This window comes from Esox lucius, chromosome 2, assembly GCF_011004845.1.
Source record: "Esox lucius isolate fEsoLuc1 chromosome 2, fEsoLuc1.pri, whole genome shotgun sequence".
Classification (NCBI taxonomy): domain Eukaryota; kingdom Metazoa; phylum Chordata; class Actinopteri; order Esociformes; family Esocidae; genus Esox; species Esox lucius.
In genome coordinates this window covers 1,131,667-1,144,748 of record NC_047570.1, presented here as the reverse complement: position 1 = coordinate 1,144,748, position 13,082 = coordinate 1,131,667, and the positions used below count along the sequence as shown (strand labels likewise).

Genomic DNA, 13,082 nt, shown 5'->3' with positions numbered 1-13,082 from the left:
ATTGTATTGGAGAAGTAGTGTGCTATTTTATGGAAGTTTGCACTCAAGTCTATTATTTTGTGTGGTATCTTTTGAAGACTGATTGTAACTTGTCAGTATTAAGTGTTTTTAAGTTTTTTAAGGTATTTTTTTGTGGTTAATGGAATTTTCGATAGTACATAATTAAATTTGAAAAGTTAAATCATTTTGACTTAATTGAGTCATGAGTTTCCACATACATAATAATAATAGTAGTAGTAGTAGTAGTAGTAGTAGTAATTAAATTATATATACACACAGAAACATAAATACACACTGTAGCCTACCAGTGAAAAGTTTAAAAAAGTGTTTCTCAAAGTTTAAAATGTTCTCTTATGCTCACTAAGGCTATATTTATTTTATAAAAAATACAGTAATATTGTGAAATATTATTCCAATAATACTGCAGCTTTATATGTGAATATATAGTAAAGTGTAATTCATTCCTGTAATCAAAGCTGATTTTTAACATCATTAGTTCAGTGTCACATGATCCTTCAGAAAACATTCTAAAATAGCTAGCCTACTGATGTTATCAATTTGATGCACAAGAAACATCAATTTTGAAAAGAGTTGTTATTTTCTTCTTCTGAAAACCAATATATCCAACAATTCAAAGATTTTGGTTAAGTGATGTAGCCTATATAAAATATATATATATATATATATATATTATTTAGCAAGGACGTAATAAATTAATAAAAGGTTGATCAACATTGATCAAAATTAAGAACCTTTCTTAACTGAGCAACAATAATAATTGAGCATACAATCAACATTTTACTATGATTTCTAATGAATCATGTGAAATTGAAAACTGGAGTAGGTCTAATGATACAGAAAATTCTGCTTTTACATCACAGGAATAAATGACATTGTAATTTTACATATAATATAATATATAACCGAAAATAGCTACAAAATAGCAAACAGCTTGTAATAATATTTCACAATATCAGTATGTTAAATAAAAAATAAAAAGCCATAGTGAGCTTAAGAGACATATAGGCCTATAGCCTTTACAATACACACGTATATAAACACAGCAAACTGATTATGGTGCGTGTATTTGTGACAATTTTTATATTATTAACAAAACACAGCATACAGTAAGTAAAAACACTTACCTTGAAGTTTATGTTGCATCCACACATCCTGTTATCCGCATCAGTTCGTTAAAAGTTGAAAACGCACAGGATAACAGCAACCTATAAGTGAATGTTGTGATTTGGTTTGCCGACTCTTTAGGTCTTACCTTGTTACTTCAACTAGCCTACTGTTAAAAAAAAGTGGGCTGGTGCACTGTCTATAATTCTCTCTCATTCAGTGTCTTTCCCATTCAGTTAGTTGTGCACAAACGGAGCACAAACGAGAATTTGGAGCGTGTGGGGGCTGGTGACGTCATCAAGAATAATTTAATGTCTAATATTTTAAAACCCAACGCAGCACAAACAAAACTTTTTACAGCACAAACGGAGCACACACAACTGCACCTATTTTGGGTGAATTTGGAGCATGTGGGGGGGCTGAGTGACCTCAGATTGACCTATAAATATTATGTTTATATCTAAAAAACCGAAGCAGCACAAACAAAACTTTTTACCGCACAAACGATTGAGCATTGTTTGACGACGTTTTGCGTTGGGCGGGGAGGGGGGGGGGGGGGGGCAACTTCCCGCAGGTCTATTTATAGGCCCCCCCAGGCCATACTCAATGTTCCTCAATGAGTTTCCAGAATTCTTATCTAACCTTGTAGTCATGGCAGATAGTATTAACATTTTTGGCGATTTCAATATTCATAAGGAAAAGTCCAATGATCCTCTTCAAAAAGCCTTTGAAGCCATAAATGACTCAATGGGTTTTATCCAACATGTCTCAGATCCAACACATTGCCACATTGCCACAATCACACCTTAGATTTAGTCCTGTCACGAGAAATAGATATTGTAGATCTAATAATTTCCCCCCAAAATCCTGGATTATCGGATCACTGTTTTATTACATTTACTGTTAAAACAAGAAATTCACTTGCTCCGCAAACAATGACTTTCAAAAGCTGTACTATAAATTCTCGGACTAAAAATTAATTCCTTGATATTCTTACAAGTTTGCTCATTAACGACAGAGTAAATAAACCTGTAAACGATCAAATCGAGGATCTAAACTCAACTCTGCGAAATACATTAGACACGGTTGCACCACTAAAAACAAAAGAAATACGCAACAAGAAACTTGCTCCCTGGTACACAGACAATACTAGAGCACTTAAGCAAGCCTCCAGAAAATTGGAGCGAAAGTGGCGCTCCACCAAGTTGGAAGTATTCAGACTAGCCTGGATAAACAGTACACTTCAATACCGAAAATCACTCACGTCTGCTCGATCAGCTTATTTCTCCAATCTGATTGAGGTGAACAAAAACAATCCAAAATTTCTCTTTGATACAGTTGCAAAGTTAACAAAAAAGCAAAGCTTAGCAAGTGAAGTGGGTCTTCACTTTAGTTGAAAAGATCTTTAGTTGAAAAGATGAAACGATCATCACCATTAGAAAACAAATAACTGACTCCTCCTTAAATAATTATGGTCCTCCATATCTTAGTTGTCCTAAAAATGTTCTGAACCTACCTGACCAGGTGTCAATGGGGACACTTGAATTTTTTTATACCGTATCGCTCGACACATTCACAAAATTTGTAGTGAGTTCTAAACCCACAAACTGTCAGCTAGACCCGATTCCAACAAAATTACACAAGGAGCTATTTTCTGTGCTAGGTCAGCCAATTTTGAACATAATAAATTGCTCCCTTTCCTCCAGATGTGTACCAAACTCAAAAAAAATTGCAGAAATTAAGCCTGTTCTAAACAAATCGAATCTGGATCCCGACATATTAAACAATTATAGGCCAATATTGAACCTCCCGTTCCTCCCAAAAATCTTAGAAAAATGTGTTTCCCAACAACTGAATGCCTTCTGAAGACAAATAACATTTATGAAATGTTCCATTCTGGTTTCAGATCCCATCATAGTACTGAGACTGCACTCGTGAAGGGAACAAATGACCTTCTAATTGCCTCAGACAAAGGTTCTGCACCCGTCCTGTTGCTTCTTGATCTTAGTGCTGCTTTTGACACTATTGATCAATCTCTGCTCTTAGAGAGACTGGAAACCCATATTGGGCTACGTGGACATGTTCTAGCCTGGTTTAAATATTATTTATCTGAAAGATATCAGTTTGTTAGTGTGGATGGCATATCCTCTGACAAGTCAAAGGTATGCTTTGGTGTTCCTCAAGGCTCGGTTCTGGGCCCATTATTGTTTTCACTATATACAGGTGCTGGTCATCAAATTAGAATATCATCAAAAAGTTTATTTATTTCAGTAATTCTATTCAAAAAGTGAAACTTGTGTATTATATTCATTCATTGCACACAGACTGATATATTTCAAATGTTTATTTCTTTTAATTGTGATGATTACAACTGACAACTAATGAAAATCCCAAATTTATTATCTCAGAAAATTTGAATATTACTTAAGACCAATACAAAAAAAGGATTTTTAGAAATGTTGGCCAACTGAAAAGTATGAACATGAAAAGTTTGAGCATGTACAGCACTCAATACTTAGTTGGGGCTCCTTTTGCCTGAATTACTGCAGCAATGCGGCGTGGCATGGAGTCGATCGGTCTGTGGCACTGGTCAGGTATTATGAGAGCCCAGTTTGCTGTGATAGTGGCCTTCAGCTCTTCTGCATTGTTGGGTCTGGCATATCCCATCTTCCTCTTCACAATACCCCATAGATTTTCTATGGGGTTAAGGTCAGGTGAGTTTTCTGGCCAATTAAGAACAGGGATACCATGGTCCTTAAACAAGGTACTGGAAGCTTTGGCACTGTGTGCAGGTACCAAGTCCTGTTGGAAAATGAAATCTGCATCTCCATAAAGTTGGTCAGCAGCAGGAAGCATGAAGTGCTCTAAAACTTCCTAGTAGACGGCTGCGTTGAACTTGGACCTCAGAAAACACAGTGGACCAACACCAGCAGATGACATGGCACCCCAAACCATCACTGACTGTGGAAACTTTACACTAGACTTCAAACAACGTGGATGCTGTGCCTCTCCTCTCTTCCTCCAGACTCTGGGACCTTGATTTCCAAAGGAAATGCAAAATTTACTTTCATCAGAGAACATAACTCAGCAGCAGTCCAGTCCTTTTTGTCTTTAGCCCAGGTGAGACGCTTCTGACGCTGTGTCTTGTTCAAGAGTGGCTTGACACAAGGAATGCGACAGCTGAAACCCATGTCCTGCATACGTCTGTGTTCTTGAAGCACTGACTCCAGCTGCAGTCCACTCTTTGTGAATCTCCCTCACGTTTTTGAATGGGTTTTGTTTCACAATCCTCTCCAGGGTGCGATTATCCCTATTGCTTGTACACTTTTTTCTACCACATGTTTTCCTTCCCTTCGCCTCTCTGTTAATGTGCTTGGACACAGAGCTCTGTGAACAGCCAGCCTCTTTAGCTATGACCTTTTGTGTCTTGCCCTCCTTGTGCAAGGTGTCAATGGTCGTCTTTTGGACAGCTGTCAAGTCAGCAGTCTTCCCCATGATTGTGTTGCCTACAGAACTACACTGAGAGACCATTTAAAGGCCTTTGCAGGTGTTTTGGGTTAATTAGCTGATTAGAGTGTGGCACCAGGTGTCTTCAATATTGTACCTTTTCACAATATTCTAATTTTCTGAGATACTGAATTTGGGGTTTTCATTAGTTGTCAGTTATAATCATCAAAATTAAAATAAATAAACACTTGAAATATATCAATCTGTGTGGAATGAATGTATACATTATACAAGTTATACTTTTTTAATGGAATTACTGAAATAAATCTACTTTTTGATGATATTCTAATTTTATGACCAGCACCTGTATATGCTGCCTCTGGGCGATGTAATCCGAAATCACAATGTAAATTCTCAATGTTATACTGATGACACACAGTTATATATTTCAATGAAGCATGGAGAAACCCCAAAATTAGCTACCTTGGAGGCATGTGTTTCAGATATTAGGAAGTGGATGACAGAGAACTTATTTTTCTCTTAAATTCAAGAAAAACAGAAATGTTCGTTTTAGGACCCAAGAAACAAAGAGCGTTGTAAGCAGATCTCACTGTGAACCTCAACGACTTCATGGTCGTTTCCCAAAAAACTGTAAGAAACCTCTGCGTTACCCTTGACCCTGACCTCTGCTTTGATGAATCTATAAAATATGTCTCAAGAGTTGCTTGTTTTCATATTTGAAACATTGCAAATATCAGAAACTTTTTGTCCACAACTGATGCAGAAAAACAAATCCATGCTTTCGTTACTTCTAGACTAGATTACTGCAAGGCTCTTCTTTCCGGTTAGCCTGACAAATCAATAAATAAACTTCAATTAGTGCTGCATACGGCTGCTAGAATCCTAACTAGAACAAATAAATGTGAACACATTTCTCCTGTCCTAGCGTCCTTAAACTGGCTGCCTGTTAGGATTAGGGCTGATTTTAAGGTTTTACTCTTAACCTATAAATCAATACATGGACTTGCTCCTACTTACCTTGCTGAAATGATCCAGCCATACATACCTACAGGTAACCTACGATCGCAAGATGCAGGCCTTTTAATTGTACCTAGAATTTCTAAACAAACAGCCGGAGGCAGGGCCTTTTCTCATAGAGCTCCACTACTGTGGAATGATCTGCCAATTAAGGTTAGAAATGCAAACTCAGTGCAAACTTTCAAGTGTCTACTAAAAACTCATCTTTACAGCACGGTTTATAATTAGGTGTAGCCTGGCCCGGGGCGTGAAGGTGACCAGAAGGCTTGATACTGTCCACCCTTGCTGTCTTGCCAGGTGGGCTCTCATCGCCACTGGGATGCCCTCCCTCCAATGTCTTTCGGGGGAAGAGTCACTGGCTTGTTGTTGTCTCTCTGTAGCGCACTTGTGCAATTGGGCTGTACTCTGCTGGCAATACTCGGCCCTCATTCAGGGGGGTTGCGGTTGGTGGGTGTCCCTTTGTTTGATGCCTGGCAATGTGGGTGGATTGATTTCCTGCCTATTGGGCCCTGTCCGGGGCCTCCCCCGGGTAGGGCCACAGTGTCGCCCTACCCAGGGGTAGGGCATATATAGTATAGCAGGTCTTACGCTGCTATACTATATACTATACTGTGCTGGGGGACTAGGTCAGTTCTCCTTCCCCGCTAAGTTCTCCTTCTCCACTATAAATCGTTGTTGATATGAGGAATGCATTTTCTGAATTTTCACAGTCTCCTCCTGTTTTTAACTTTAGGAGGACATGAGGTCCTGGTCCACACCTGTGGAGTACCTGGTTTGTGGGGCCCGTTGCTGTCCCTGTCCTTGTCCATCTGGTCATACTTTTGACCTAGTCTAGATTCAAATAGACTCTGGATTTAGCCCAGAGAAATGTATTTACTATTACAGGAGTAATGTGTTCATTTTTTTGTTCTAGTTAGGATTCTAGCAGCCGTGTGCAGCACTATTGAAGTTTATTTATTAGTTTGTCTGGATAACCAGAGAGTAGAGCATTGCAGTGATCTAGTCTAGAAGTAACGAAAGCATGGATACATTTTTCTGCATCAGTTTTTTAATAGAAAAGTTTTTGATACTGTGACGGGTAGGTGAAGGAGTCGAATGCAGGAGGGTGCTTTTCGATCTTTTATTACTCAACTAGACGAAAAGCAAGCACTTACAATGCCGTGGAAACAGAACAGAGGACAAAGTCCAGATTAACTAAAACAACAGCTCCAATGAAACCACGACAGGGAGGACGTAGGGTTTCCGTCGGCCGTCGAATCGTTTGTCCATAGAGAAACAATAACCCACAGCGTCCTGGACTGCTGCGGGTCATTATATCTGTGGTACACAGGTGTTGGGCATTAGTAATCAGCGCCGGCAGGGAGCTGTGGAGAACAGTGGTTTCAGAAAGCAGGGGAGCCAGACCGGCGGGTCCCCCGCACGTCAGTAGAGGGCGCCCCAGGCCCAGAAACCATCACAGTACCCCCCCTCTGACACGCAGGTCCTCCGGCGCGGCTCCCACTGCCCAGGGGACGTCCCCGAGGACGCGGCGCTGGGCGATCCGGCCGGCGCAGATGGAAATCACGCAGGAGATCGGGGCTCAACACATCCCTGGCCGGAACCCAGCACTGCTCCTCGGGACCGTACCCCTCCCAGTCCACGAGGTACTGGAGGCCACCCCGCCGCCTCCTCGAATCGAGGATGGCACGGACTGCGTAGGCAGGCTCGCCCTCGATCTCCAGAGGAAGGGGGGGGGTCTCCTGCACCCCGGCCTCCTGGAGTGGGCCCTCCACCACCGGCCTGAGGAGAGACACATGGAAAACGGGGTGAATACGCATGGTAGATGGCAACAGCAACTTGTATGTCACCTCGTTGACCCTCCCCAGGACTTTATACGGCCCCACAAACCGCGATGCCAGCTTCCGGCAGGGCAGGTGGAGGGGCAGGTTACGTGTGGAGAGCCAGACCCGATCACCCGGCTGGAACACGGGTGCGGCGGTCCACATTGCCTTGGCTCGACGGAACCAGTCGTCCACCGCGGGGGCCTGGGTCTGGCTCGGATGCCAAGGGGCCAGGACCGGCTGGTACCCTAGAACACATTGAAAAGGTGTCAGTTGGGTGGAGGAATGGCGGAGAGAGTTTTGTGCATATTCTGCCCACGGCAAACAGTCCGACCATTCCCCCGGCCGGTCCTGGCAATAGGACCGTAAAAACCTGCCTACCTCTTGATTCACCCGCTCCACCTGTCCGTTGGCTTCAGGATGGAACCCGGAGGTAAGGCTTACCGTGACCCCCAGCTTCTCCATAAAGGCCCTCCAAACTCGTGAGGTGAACTGGGGTCCACGGTCAGACACTATGTCCTCCGGGATGCCATAATGCCGGAAGACATGGGTAAACAGGGCCTCAGCGGTTTGTAGGGCCGTGGGTACTCCAGGTAGAGGAAGGAGACGACAAGCCTTGGAGAACCTGTCCACAACCACCATGATCGCAGTGTTCCCTCCCGAGGGTGGTAAATCGGTTAGGTAGTCAATAGACAAACGCGACCATGGATGCCGTGGAACAGGGAGAGGCATTAGTTTCCCTGCAGGAAGGTGCCTTGACGCCTTACTCCTAGCGCACACCGAGCAGGAGGAGACATAACGTCTAACATCCCTAGCTAAGGAGGGCCACCAATACTTACTCGTCAGACAGCTAATGGTACGACCTATGCCTGGGTGACCAGAAGAAAGAGACGTGTGGGCCCACGTGATCAGCTTGTCACGCACCGCCTGTGGCACATACTGTCGCTCGGCAGGACAGCGTGCTGGCGCGGGTTCAGTGCGTAACGCGCTTTCAATTTCAACATCGAGTGCCCAACGGATAGGCGCGACTATACGCTTGGACGGCACTATGTGTCTGTTATCCACCGTCCTTTCCTCTGTGTCATGTAAACGAGACAAGGCATCGGCCTTCCCATTTTTGCTGCCTGGGATGTACGTGAGCGTATATTGGAATCTAGACAGGTATTGCGCCCACCGTGCCTGCCGGGTGTTCAGTCTCCTCGCTGCCCGGATGTACTCTAGGTTTCGGTGGTCAGTCCAGATGAGGAAGGGGTGCTTAGCCCCCTCCAACCAGTGCCTCCACGCCATAAGGGCTTTGATGACAGCCAACAGCTCACGATCACCAACGTCATAGTTACGTTCGGCGGGTGTAAACTTCTTTGAGTAGAACGCACAGGGACGGAGCCGGGCAGGGGTACCAGACCTCTGCGACAGCACCGCCCTGATTCCGCTCTCGGAAGCGTCCACCTCCACCACGAACTGTAACGTCGGGTCGGGGTGTGCCAACACTGGTGCGGATGTGAACAGAGCCTTCAGGGAGGTGAAGGCCCGTTCCGCCTCCGGCGTCCACCGCAACCTGGTTGGACCCCCCTTTAACAGGGATGAGATCGGAGCCGCGACCTGGCCAAAGCCACGGATGAACCTCCGATAATAATTAGCGAACCCTAGGAACCGCTGTACTGCTTTTACCGTGGTCGGGGTCGGCCAATTACGCACGGCGCCAATGCGATCCACCTCCATTTTCACCCCAGTCGAGGAAATGCGATACCCCAGGAAGGAGTATCGGAAAGTGTTGGAAAAACAAGCATTTCTCCGCTTTCACATACAAGTCATGCTCCAGCAGCCTCTTCAGTACCTTGCGAACAAGGGAGACGTGTTGTTCCCGGGTGGCAGTGTACACCAGAATGTCATCGATGTACACTACCACGCCGCGGCCAATCACGTCCCTGAAGATCTCGTTCACAAAGGACTGGAAGACCGCAGGAGCATTCATGAGACCGTATGGCATAACCGCATATTCATAATGACCGGTTGTAGTGCTGAACGCGGTTTTGTATTCATCTCTTTCCCGGATGCGAACGAGGTGATAGGCACTTCGGAGATCCAATTTCGTAAAGAAGCGCGCGCCGTGCATAGTCTCGAGGGTGGGAGAGATAAGCGGCAGAGGGTAGGAGAAGCGTACCGTTATCTTATTTAGAGCCCTGTAGTCTATGCACGGACGCAGACCCCCGTCTTTCTTCTTTACGAAAAAGAAACTCGAAGATGCAGGTGACGTGGAAGGGCGGATGTATCCCTGTCGTAGTGATTCCGAGACATATGTGTCCATAGCCTCGGTCTCAGCGTACGACAAGGGATAGATATGACCCCTGGGCAGTACAGCTCCCGGTAGGAGGTCAATGGCACAATCCGATGACCGATGGGGAGGTAATTTAGCTGCCCGCTGTATAGAGAACACTGGGGCCAAGTCCGAATATTCATTGGGAATAGGAGTGTTGGAGGCACCAGCTGGACTCTCCACCGTGGTAGCTCTAAGCGAAACCGGTAGGCACCTTCCCGGGCATGCACACGACCAACCAGTAATGGACCTACGAGACCAGGAAATGACAGGGTTATGCTTAGCTAACCAGGGGTAACCTAATACTATGGGGCTGTTTGGGGCGTCGATGATGTAAAAGGACAGACGCTCCGTATGCCCTCCCTGACATCTCATGGTAACAGTGGTCGTCTTCTCTTTGACTATCCCTGACCCTAGGGGTCGGTTATCTAAGGCATGTACTGTTATAGGTCGTTTTAGCATTACCACAGGTATCTGTAACACACTGGCCAACTCCCTATCCAGGAAATTATCAGCTGCTCCGGAATCCACTAGAGCCTGAAGCTGAATATCAGTAGGGTGCTTGGGGAAATCTATGTCTACCTTCAACTGGGTATGACACAAGGAAAAACCATACTCTACCGGGGTTGGTGTGCGCGCGCCCGTGCTGTCGTCTCCAGGACCTGGGGTGCGTAGGCTGCAAGACGCGGCAATATGCCCTCTCCTACCACAGAGACGGCACAGCTCCTGACGCCTCCCAGGACCCCTTCCTCCGTTCCTGAGACCTGTCTGCCCCAATTCCATGGGTGTTACCCCTGACCCAGACCCAGCCACGGGTCCGGACGGAAGAGCTGAACGCCCTCCGGTGCGTCCTCTTGCCTGCAGGAGGCTGTCCAGCTTAATTGCCATGTCGACCAGCTGGTCAAATCCCAGCATGGCGTCACGGCAGGCCAATTCCCGCTGGACATCCTCCCGCAGGCTGCACCGGAAGTGATCGATTTTAGCTCGCTCATTCCATCCCGACCCCGCGGCCAGGGTTCGAAACTCCAGGGCGAATTCCCTCGCAGATCGGGTGTCCTGACGGAGATGGAAGAGGTGTTCCCCGATGTCCTTCCCCTCCGGGTGGTGGTCGAAGACAGAGGAGAACAGTCGGGTGAACGCCTCGTAGTCGTCCAGCGCAGGGTGGTCGTCCCTCCAGACCGCGTTTGCCCACTCCAGGGCGCGTCCCCCCACGATGCCCGAGAGCTCGGGAGATCCTGCCGACTCCATGTGGGTGGGTTATTCTGTGACGGGTAGGTGAAGGAGTCGAATGCAGGAGGGTGCTTTTCGATCTTTTATTACTCAACTAGACGAAAAGCAAGCACTTACAATGCCGTGGAAACAGAACAGAGGACAAAGTCCAGATTAACTAAAACAACAGCGCACAGCATATAAGAGTCCAATGAAACCACGACGGGGAGGACGTAGCGTTTCCGTCGGCCGTCGAATCGTTTGTCCATAGAGAAACAATAACCCACAGCGTCCTGGACTGCTGCGGGTCATTATATCTGTGGTACACAGGTGTTGGGCATTAGTAATCAGCGCCGGCAGGGAGCTGTGGAGAACAGTGGTTTCAGAAAGCAGGGGAGCCAGATACATTACTTTTTCCTTGTTTGGTGTCTTAAGTTCCTTGGCTAATACCTGCTGTGCATGGCACCCGATTTTGTATGATATGTGACCTTAGGTTAGGTTACATTACAAAGCGCCATGAAAATGTATGACACGTAACGAAATTATTAAAACGTAACATATTACGTTATTACGAACGGTATTACAACGTATCAAATGTTACGAGCGCTATTAAAACGTAAAATAACATACGAACGCCAGAAAAACTTATGATATTTACCAACGCTATGAAAGATGATTTTTTAACAAAATGTTTGACCTTCAGGCGTCCGTTAGAAAAGCTGAAGATGAAGAGAAAGTTCACCTTTCAGCACGACAACGTTTTGGAATGGCCCATCCATAGCACAGACCTGAATCCAATTGAACATCTGTGGAGTGATCTGAAGAGGGGTGTGCACAGGAGAGGTCCTCGCAATGTGTCAGATTTAGAGAGCTTTTGCAAAGAAGGGTGGGCAAATATTGCCACGTCAAGATGTGCCATGCTAATAGACTCCTACCCAAAAAGATTGAGCGCTGTAATAAAATCAAAAGGTGCTTCAACAAAGTATTAGTTTAAGGGTGTTGTGATGGAAATTCCATGTATCGACACGCTTAAAGGAGTAAGAAACAGAGACAAAGTTCTCTTGGCACATTCTAACAGTTTTATTAACTGTTATACAAATATGAGAGACCCGTCAAAAGCTTACATACATAATCATCCGAGGAGTCTCTAACTCCATAAATGAACAATCCGTATTTATTACATAGAAAAAAGGGTGTGGTAAGATGTTGCCATCTGTCTTGTCACAAGAGTTCACCCAAAGGGCGGGCTGTCCCCCCACCTTATCCTTCTCAACTCCTGAGGAGACACAATGTCTGGATAGTCAACAGAGACACTACGAGTACCCCTCTAATCCACCTGTGCCGGTCAAGGATGTCTCCTATTCAAACACCAGACCCCTCTCGGCATCTTTAACTAGTAACTCATTCATACATGTATAGGATGACAAAGAATACATCCTTCTTCTAGGCAGGAGGACATGGCCCAAATACCTAATACTCCTCTGATATTATACAGACATGTGTGTCACAATCAAAGTACAGATTTACATATCAGCCAATGGAAAGACAGACATTTCTCAAATGTACCTTAGTTCAAAATTTCCATAACAGTGTGCACACTTATGCAACCAGGTTTTTGTAAGGTTTTTATTTTACATTTTTCCCCCTTGAAGAATTCAGTTAGTTTTTCAGTTTAATTGTTCACATTATAGGTCACATAAAAATTAGAAAAAGTTGTGACATGATTTATCTTAGTCTTATTCTTTTACATCACAAAAACCTGGCATTGTAACAGGGGTGTGTAGACTTCTTATATCCACTGTATGTAAAGGCCTCAAGAAGTAGCCTTCTTTTCTCAAAAGCAGGGGAAAATTCCTCAGTCATCAGAATAAAAAAATCTTTACCCACATCAAGCAAAGGTATGGCATGGTGTTGCAAAATGGAGTGATATCCTTTCTTCAAAATCCCTGTACAAATCTCCCACTTCACCACAACTGAAGCAACCCCAGACCATCACATTGCCTCCACCATTCTTGACCGATTTTTGAAGGAAGGATATCACTCCATTTTGCAACCCCATGCCATACCTTTACTTAATTGGAGCCAATTTCCAGGAGAGGACAATGACCCAAAGCACAGCTCCAAACTAC

General features: G+C 45.0%; 1 protein-coding gene across 5 annotated transcripts in view; it reads left to right on the top strand.

Moving 5' to 3' along the window:
- LOC105031116 (protein kinase C-binding protein NELL1) overlaps positions 1-13,082 on the top strand; it is a 781,285-nt gene that overhangs the window by 33,998 nt on the left and 734,205 nt on the right. The gene's annotated exons all lie outside the window — the stretch shown is intronic.